The 10440-nt window shown below is 33.1% G+C and overlaps 1 non-coding gene across 1 annotated transcript; it reads left to right on the top strand.

Annotated features, from left to right (window-relative positions):
* The first annotated feature begins 500 nt into the window (after positions 1-500).
* On the top strand, positions 501-606 carry LOC124892005. The gene has a single exon (XR_007050021.1). It is a non-coding gene; the product is annotated as a small nucleolar RNA R71 (small nucleolar RNA).
* The last annotated feature ends 9834 nt before the right edge of the window (positions 607-10440 follow it).

Raw genomic sequence — 10440 nt, forward strand, 5'->3', positions numbered from 1 at the left:
TCTATCCCTTTTTCTATCACACCAATCACAATCTCGATCTCGATCGCTCCAACTTTGATCCCAACTTGCCTTTGATAGGCGGGGCGAGAACCCCTTGATAATTTTCCAAACATCCTTATCATTTCATCGAGTTCCTTAGCTTTATCCTCATCATAAAATTTGGCACCTTGAGAGGCCACGGCATTGATAGCTTTTGTAGGTGCTCCCATTACATGTTTAGTGAGGAGCTCCAATTAGGTCATCACCTTAGTCATATTTTCATCCCTTTTTTCATCCTTTTTTCTTTGATCTTTGTTGACATAATATGCGGTGGGGGACCCTAGAGCTATTTCAAAATCCCTAATCTCATTCTCAGTGTTGCTTAGAGACTTGCTCAAGTATATTTGCCACAACATCATATGACAATTTCACAAGACAACCACCCGATGCATTGTCCACCACCATCTTGTTGAGTTAATCCAATGTCCTATAAAATATTTAGAGGAGCATGTTTTGGGGAACTTCATGGTTTGGTCATTGCATGATCTTATTATTGAACCTTTGCCACACCTCATGTAAGGACTCACCACTAAGTTGATGGAAATTTGTGATCTCATCTCTTAGTTGAAGCATTCTATATAGAGAAAAATATCTATCTAAAAAGGCCTCCATAAGTTTGACACAAGAAGTAATACACTCGATGGGTAGAGATATCAACCATAAAACCTCTTCACCCATTAGGGAAAATGGGAAAATCCTCAACCGAATAGATTCTTGAGTGATATGAGTAATATCAAATAGGGCACATACCTCCATGAAGTTTTTCAAATAAAAGTTAGCATCTTCATGTGCTTGACCCCTAGAGAGACCTTTCATTTGTAACATATGAAGCATGATACTCGTGACATAGAACACCCTATTTCCCTAAGCCAATGGGATGTGGATTACGCCCGCACGCCCCACATCATAAAAATGATCCTCATCCTCGAGGTATCCATAAATTGAACCTGCATTGCTCCCATTGTATCTCATGGTGTCGTGATTACAATGAAAATCATCTAACAAAACAAAAACAAGAAATAAGATAAATGAAAGCACTACGAGAAACCCATGTTCACTAATAAAACCGCAAAAGAGAAAACTAAGATTCACTCCCCATCAATGGCACCATTTTTTATAACGCTCAACTTAAGTCATTATTTTGATGCAAGAAAGTCGTTGTCAATATAAAACCAATAAGAGTTGGGGTCGTATGCACAAGTAGGTGCAAGATAGTTTTCAACACCTTTTGAGTATTGAGAGTTAACTAGGAGTTAACCTGTAATGCACAACTAAAACTAAACATTAAAGTAAGGTTGGAAGAGAGGGGGTTTGGTGTAAATATTTTCTATGCAAAACAACACACTAATACTAATAAGGGATTAACAAGTGATTAGTAAATCAAATTAAGAGAAATCTTGGGGTTATGCTACCTTAGGGGTCACTTATGTATAGGTAATTAAAGGTTAGTCCAACTTTTAGTTAAGGGCTTGGGTAGGCTAGGTTTATGGTGTTAGTGTTAGTCTTTCAAAAAAACACTAAATTTCACACATGGATTCTTTCGAATACCTCATGAGCATAACAAATTCCTTAGCCCAATAACTTATACTTACATTCTTATTTCTATGGTAATGTTTATGAACATAGCACACCCACATAATATCCCTATTTCTAAGATAATGCCATGAGAGAATCTAAATAAAAGTGTAGTCTACTCTTACTCATCACCCATATCCTTCTTTCAAGATTGATATGGGATCTAAGTCTATTGGGGTTTTCACCTACAATTCTCAAGTCAAACCTAGAGTAATAGCAAAATTCAACCTTTTTAACTAGTTATTTGGGCTAACAACTAACACCCACACAAAGTTAACCACCTAATTTCACATAACCCTAAGATAACAGTTTTAGCTACTCATGACATTGGAGAAAAATAATATACCCATGTTGACATTTAATGTATTCAAGTAAGCAAGAATAATCCAAACTTTAATTTCAAGTTACAACTAAAATCTCGTGAGAATTTACTAAAATTGTTCTTTCCCAGAATTGGGATGTTTTTCTCTACTCAAAACTTGAAAATTAGTTGCCAAGATACCCAAATTATGCATGGGTTTGTTCTTTTGAGTTTTGGGATTTAGCTCCACGAATTTACGATTCTGCCCATTGAGAATTCTGCTCTATCATGATCGTACTTGGTTGACCGCATTCATGACCCATGCAATCACGATGATCCCTTTATGATTGCTGAGACTTGAGTTGGCATCGGATCGTGATTGTGACCCTCAGGACGCGATTGCGGTACCTGAGGGTCGATCCTGGTCCTAATTTTTAGCTTGCACAAGCACTTTAGTCATTTACTTTCCTCTTCAACTCAACTGCATTCCTTTTCATCCAATTACCTGCAAACATACAAACCATGGTTTTTAATTCACTTAAATAAAGAATTTGCCTCATAAATACAATTATTTCATCGTAGCATGTACGAATTTAGATATAGATAAGTGGCAATTTTGCTACTCATCATCAGTCATGAAGGATTATACAATTAGGGAGAAGTTTTAAACACGATCTGAAAAGATTGCCTGATATGTTAAAAAAACAGTGACATTAAGTTCAAAAGATATGTATTTTGCATACAGAGACTTATGATGAACAACCAGCTCAGAGTATATACAATCCAAATTGATGCTTCAAAGCAGCTCATTGGATTAGAGAAATTATGAATCAGATACATCTTTTGGGTGACCAGCATAGTTATTAGTGGGGCTGCTACCAGAATGCAGATCCTGAGCAGTATTTTCCTTTCAAACACATAAACAAACAAAAAATTCAAATAATATTCAAGTCTGTTTATATATATTGCAAATATATAAATTGAATATTTATCAATACGCCATTAATCTTTTTATCTGAATCATGCATCATATTAGGGTTGAAGTGTTGCGCAATATGTTTACTCCAGCATGAGCCATATGTGGTTGGTTAGATTCTTTCTCTTGAGATTGTTGCTACATATACAAATACAAATATAGTCACCAAATTGTTTATAATCACATACGTACAATATATATGTATTTTGCATATGTGCTTGAATTAATATGTATATAAATACATGCACAAAATATATATGTATACAAATACATATACATACATATACAAATACATATGTAAACTATATATGTATTTTTAGTTAAGCATATATTAAAAAAAATATTTTTAAGTTTATTTGAATAATAAATATTGTACCTTATTTTCTTTGTTTGCATTCATAATCAAATCAAACTTTGTTGATACTAGACTACGAATTTGTAACGCCTCAAAATCTAATTTCTGGGACGTCACACGGTACTCTGAACTACAAGTAGTCCTGAGATAACCCGACTGCTTCTACTAAATCTAAATCTCAAAATAGGAAAAATATGAACATGAAAACATAATAAATAAGGAAATCTTATCTAAAGCATAGAAATCTCACAAATCTTGGTAAGACAATACTGAGAATCTGAATACTAAATCAAAAGTCTAACGCTGAATCTAGTAGTCCGACAAGCCTCTACTATTTGAATCTATAGAGTCATTGGGACAGGCCCCAGCTGACTCAAACTGTCTGAAATGAATAAAGGAACATCTACTAATAAATTAAAACTATGAATAACTAAGTCCCCGAACTATGAGGACTCACCAACTGCAGAGATATAGATGAGATGCTCAAAAATCACTCGCGTAACTGAGACTGAGCACCTGGACCTACATTATAAGACAATGTAGCACATAGACATATATGTGGATCAGTACTTTGATGATGTACTGAGTATATAGGGGTACATGTAATAAGTAAAGAATATCATCACAGTTTATAAAAATCATGCATGCTAAATGTAATGACTTACATAGGCTCGAGTAATCAAAAATCTGAAGATCATAAATCATAAATAATAGAGCATGTAGTATGAATCTTGTGAGCCATAACATTCAGTTCTAAAATTTGTTCTTTCTAAAAGCTGCTACATTATATTATCAATTTGTAAGGGGAATACTTCATCTCAAGACTTAAAGAATCTTAAAACCTTTGCTTTCAACATATGTTTTTATCTTAAGGCTTTACACAAATAGCCTATTTTAAGAGTAGGGTACATCTTATTGGGAGGTTCTTCTAACCGACATACACCATGTGAGCATCCATGGAGTCCCACGTCTAGTCCCTGTTAGGTAGGGTTATTCTACCCTTGCCATCGAAATAGAACTTCTTATCTTAAGTGATCATAATCCTAGTCATCCACGTAGAAGTGGGAATAATCTTACTCCTATGCTGGCATGTAGTTCTAGGGTATGAAATCGTAGTAACTTATCTATCTCGGTGCTAATTATTACTCCTATTCTTATGCTCAAAATCTTAAGAATTCTACTTCAAAAATAGCACAAGGTTAAATCTCAAGTTATATGAACAAAGTGGATTCCTTATCTTAGCTTAGGACCAAAAGGTCAAATCTTTATCAAAATCTGAGAATAATCTTATCTGAGGGTGCACATAGCACAAATAATCTCAAAATAGCAATCTTAATTAGGGCATAATGACCCATGAATCAATCTCATGTTAAAACATCTTAAAATTCATGCTTGATAATATAAGCATTTATAATTCATCATAAAATCTGGAAATTTCAGCAATATGCATGAAAATATGAATAAAATTATGGAATTCAACTTCTATATAATTGGATATATCATAAACTTGTAAATAGCAATAAGGGCATAAACCCTAACTTTAATTTAATGGAAAATCTGATAAACTTCAGTAAAACTTGAATTGAAAATAAGTTTTGGCACAAGGATGAAAAGAACTATCCTTGTTCATACCCCACATACCTTAATTGATGATCTAGATGCTAAAACTTGAATCTTGAATCTTTATTGATGTTTTGGAGGTGACTTCTTAGAGTTCTTGAATTGAGAATTCTTAATCTTGAATTGCTTTGGAGAATTAATGGAGAAATTTAGATTTGTTGGGGAGAAAGTTTGATGAACTAGGGTTTTGTTTGAGAGATATTTGATGAAAAGTAGATGTAAAGTGCTTTGGAGGGGTTTAACTCATTGTTTAGGATGGATTAGGGGTTGGGAGATTTACCAAAATGTCCCTCTTGAACTCATAAAAGGAACTAAAAAAATGACCAAAACCCCGACTTTTGGCCTTGGCGCGACGCGCTACTATCACGCCAAGCCACTGGAAATGCCAACTGGGAATATGCATGGTGGCGCGACGCAGTGGTATCGCGTTGCCACCTTGGATGGGACCTAAAAACTTGGGGCGTCGCACCAATATCGCGGACCCTTATAGGAATTGGACAATTGGGGATTTGTCCCTCTCTGCAATGCACCAATATTGTGGAGGGTCACTGAAAATTGACAAATGCAAATTTTCTCATCTCCACGATGCGCTAAGGGCCCAAGTGGAACACAGCCAACTTAAAAATTCCATAAATCCTTCACCGAGTATCGGATTTAGGCGAATCTTATACCGATGGAAAGCTTATTCAATTTTCACATAATGGAAAGTCTAAATCTTGAAGATTCCACACAAAATAAATATTTTTCATTTTGGAACCCCTAACATTCTAGGGATGGATTCAAGCTAAGAAAAGTGTAGGGTTTTATAATATCTCCCCCTTAGGAACATTCATCCTCAAATATCACTAGTTAGGCTAAGAATACTGAGGATTCTGAGGATATATGATAGCATGCACAACAAAAATAAATTTTGAAACTGAATCTAAATCATTCTGAGCTTCTGAGTAATTCTATGAGCGCATGAACTTACACGAGGACAACAATATAGATGAAGATATGAGTAGAAAAGAAATGTATCAAGGAAGAGTATTACCTTTGGCTAAATCTGAGTTTGCGAAGAAAAGGTAAGGGTACTTGGCTCGCATATCTGCTTCTGCTTCCCAAGTAGCACCCTCAATAGACTGATTCCGCCAAAGAACTTTGAACAAAGGAACCTCTTTGTTCCTTAGCCTACAGATCTGATGATCTAAAATCTCAACTGGAATCTCTTTATATGAAAGGTTGTTCTGAATATCTAAGCTTTCTAAGAGGACTACAACAGTGGATTCACCGATGCACTTCTTAAGCATAGAGACGTGGAATACAGGATGAATGATTGACAAGTCTGCAGGTAAATCAAGTTCATAAGCTACTCTCCCAACACGACTTAAAATTCTATAAGGGCCAATATACTGGGACTAAGATTCCCCTTTTTGCCAAATCTCTTCACCCCTATCATGGGTGAAATCTTCAAATACACTAAATCACCAACCTCAAACTTGAGGTCCCTTCTTCTCATATCTGTATAAGATTTCTGATGACTCTAGGATATTTTCAATCTTTCTTAAATCATCTTAACTTTATCCATAGCTTCAAACACTACATCAGGCCCAAGCAAAGTGGCTTCACCCACTTCAAACCAAACTTTGGGTGATCTACATCTTCTCTCATAAAGAGCATCAAATGGAGCCATTTGAATGCTAGCATGATAACTGTTATTATAAGCGAACTCCATCAATGGAAAATGTTCATCCCAACTACCTTTAAAATTAAGAGCGCATGCCCTCAACATATTTTTTAGAGTTTGAATGGTCCTCTCCGCTTGGCCATCTGTTTGAGGGTGGAAAGCTGAACTAAGATAGACCTGGGTACCAAGACCCTTCTGAAAGGCTCTCCAAAACTGGAAAGTAAACTGAGTACCCCTATTCGAGATGATACACAAGGAAACTCCATGCAGTCGGACCAACTCTCAGAACTGAGTACTCCATGTCTTTCAACTCTTGATGAATTTATTTTGAAATAAAATTAATTAGCAATCAAAACGCATATGTATTTATCAAAACTTACCTTATCACAAAAAAAGTCGAAAACTTTCTTGAAAATAACTACATCTTTGTTTTTGGGACTGCTTGAACATGGCACATTTGACTGGATCAGAATAAAAATTTATTTGAATGTTCTGCCAATTTAAAGTTAATGTATCTCGTATTTAAACTGATTTAAAAATTAGTATTTTCACACTGATTAACTTTATAGCACGAGGTGGTGGTTTTCTTTTTGGTGTATGCTCATCAACAACATTGGGTGGTTGCTGCTTCAATTTTTCTTGACTAGTGAGGAAAATAAAGCAGCCTTTTATTTTTGTTTGGAGCTTGCATAAATCTCTGGTGGTCGAGGTCCCTAAAAATCATCATCTGAATCAACTACATGTTCATTATGAGGTTTAGCTACAACTTCAACCTGTTGGGGCATTTGAAAGGTTGCAAGTTCCCTCGGTGTTGGCTCAATATTATTAAAAACAACCTATGATATAGAAACTATATAATAACGTACATGTAACAAACTTGCATTGTACGTACAAAGATTAAATTAAAAAAATAATGAAATAACAAACCAAATACATTCAGATAAATTATATGTATATATATAAATACATATGTATATAGTACACATATAAATACGTATAAATATTCATTATGTATAAGTATATGAAACTGACAATGTATTTGTATAGGTAAATGTATATAGATTATGGATATTTATAGTACAATGTCAGTTTATATATACAATATACAAGTGACTTTTTCAAGTCAAAGAGAAAAAGTTTGATAAAAAAAAATATAAATTTTGTCATTTTCTTCATTAAACATATTGTCCATAAGAAATTCAAAGCATGGACGAGGTGTATTTGTCTTCTAATTTAACAATCAAAAAATTCAATTGCCCACCTTGAAAGTAACCTTTCGAGGAACTTTCGAACAACACTCGTACAACCACAGTTGAATATCAAGTGGCATTTTCTAGAGCAAATAAATTTTTTCTCTAACTTTCAACTTTTTGTTTATACTTTTAGTCAAATTCTCAAATGATATGAATTCCCATGGATACTACCGATCATTTTCAACCAAATCAAAATGAAGGTGTGGTATAGCAACAATATCAATATTTGATAATACAAAAGTGTGTATAAAATATAAAATAGCAAATTTCAACGCATCGTCGCTATTGTCCTTCCCTATATTCATACAATTGGCACCATCAAAATACTAAAGTATGTTGTTTGGTACCTCCTCATCAAACACAAAGTCATTCTTGTTAGCAATACAATTCAAATCAGTTAGTATAGCAAACTTTCTCAGAATGAAACATAGAACTGTGCCATTTGCATGAATGATTATTGCACTAATAGAACTATCCTTAGTTTCAAATGACATAACATATTTTGTGCTAGCACTACACAGTGCTTCTTTTTTGTGTAAAAATTAAAAATATTTTGATCAAAAAAAAAAATTTGTACTACTCCTTAGACAATATGGCCTTAAAACCTCCCTCAAATTATTGTCTATGTGACAGCACATATGTGGTGAAAACTTTGAAAGCTTTCTTGCCATAAATATGAAATCACGCGGTAGCTTCACAACAAAAAAGAACATAAATTTATATTACATATACATATCTAAAATATATAAAATACATATCTGACCTATATGTTTATTTATATAATACATATGAGACATAAATCTCTATTTCAAAAAAGAACAACTATATGCATATATATATATATACATATTCAAAAATATACAATATAAATATCTTACATTGTAAAAATATAATAAATGCATATGTTACACTCTAAAAGACCATAGAACAGTCCAAGTACACACTCAACATTGTTCAAAAATACATATAGATCTGCATATGTATATACAAAATACATATCTGACTCATATGTATATATACTTATAGGACATAAAACTCTATTACAAAAAAGACAACTATGTATCTCTCTCTCTCTCTCTATCTATCTATATATATATATATATATATATACATACATATACATATAGATATTCATAATATACAGAAAATATTTCTTACATTGTAAACATACAATAATTACATATGTTACACTCTAAAGGACACAGAACTATCCAAAGACACACCCAACACTGTAAAAAAAACATATGGATCTACATATGTATATACAAAATACAAATACAAATACATGTACATGCTCCATATATATATATATATATATACATATACACACAAATGAGTACTCATTAGCTAAATACATCTGTAAAAAACACCACAAGTGATAAATAAATATACAAATACATCTTCGTCTTTATCTTCTTTTGAATCATCTTCAGAAGAGTTTTCAACATCAGAACTTGAAATTTTGTTTGTTTCTCCGGCTTTTTTTATCTTTCTTTTTTTTCTCTGATTTTTAAATTTTTGGGGGTTTTGGAGATGAAATTTTTTTAATCCATTTTCTTTCATAATTTTGGCCATCTTTTCTAGATCGTTACGATGCTTCGACTTCACCTCTTAGACGCTCACTAATTTCTTCGACTGTGTAGGTGTATAAATCACTTTTAACATTTTCATCTTGAGATAGTTCAATACTAAAGGATGGTGGATTATTAGAAACTAAATTGATAGGCGGTATACCTCTATTTGATCTTCTATATGATGTGTGTTCTACCATTAGAGCAGACATCCACAATTATACAATCAAATAGCTCAAAAAAGGGCAATAATAATGGTGAACAAAAAAATTAAAAATGTATATAATTCGAGAAAGAGATACCATGCAATAACTGAAAATTTATAGTTTTGTGATTTTGTGGAACACGATCTTTATCTAGAACGTGAGAAAAAGTAAAACATTGAAAGGAAAATCTGAAAATAGGAGAAATAAGAAAAAGAAAAGAGATAAAGTGGTAGCGTGAAAAGAGGACAAGTTACCTTTGATAACCATAAACATGCGAAAGTGACATTTTTTCACTAAAATAATGCTATTTTTGCTACAAAACTTTATTTTGTAAAGTGTTGTTATTTAGCTTAATTATGGTCTTAAGTTTGTCACTTCTTATATTTTTTCTTATTTTATTTTTAATAAGAAAAAATTACATAATACTACACCTTAGCTTATCATTATTACCTAAAATTTCAACTCCCTAAAATAATTTCAAATTTGACTTTTATTTCTTCAAGTCCCATGATACATCACATCTACCCCAAATTTCAAATTCAATTCATTTATATTTAGCAAGGGCCCATAGTGTAAAAATGTCAAAGATATTTCATTTCACTTTGCCAATTTTCAATTTTCCATCTGTACACTCTAATGGCTTCCAATTTTTATTCTATTAGGTTATGAGAATGATGACGAGTTGGACTGATATACAATGAACAAATGTGTGTACATTCTGATCCAGATGATCTTATTTCATCAGAGAAGCCTGATCCAAAAATTATGCTTCAATGGTGGTCAGGAGTAGTCGGAGAAAGGTTCACGATGGCATCCTCCACCATCAGTTCCCAAATGTATATACAGATCTCAAATGATATGTACAAAATTCATATACA

The sequence above is a fragment of the Capsicum annuum genome, chromosome 1 (genome assembly GCF_002878395.1).
Source record: "Capsicum annuum cultivar UCD-10X-F1 chromosome 1, UCD10Xv1.1, whole genome shotgun sequence".
NCBI lineage: Eukaryota > Viridiplantae > Streptophyta > Magnoliopsida > Solanales > Solanaceae > Capsicum > Capsicum annuum.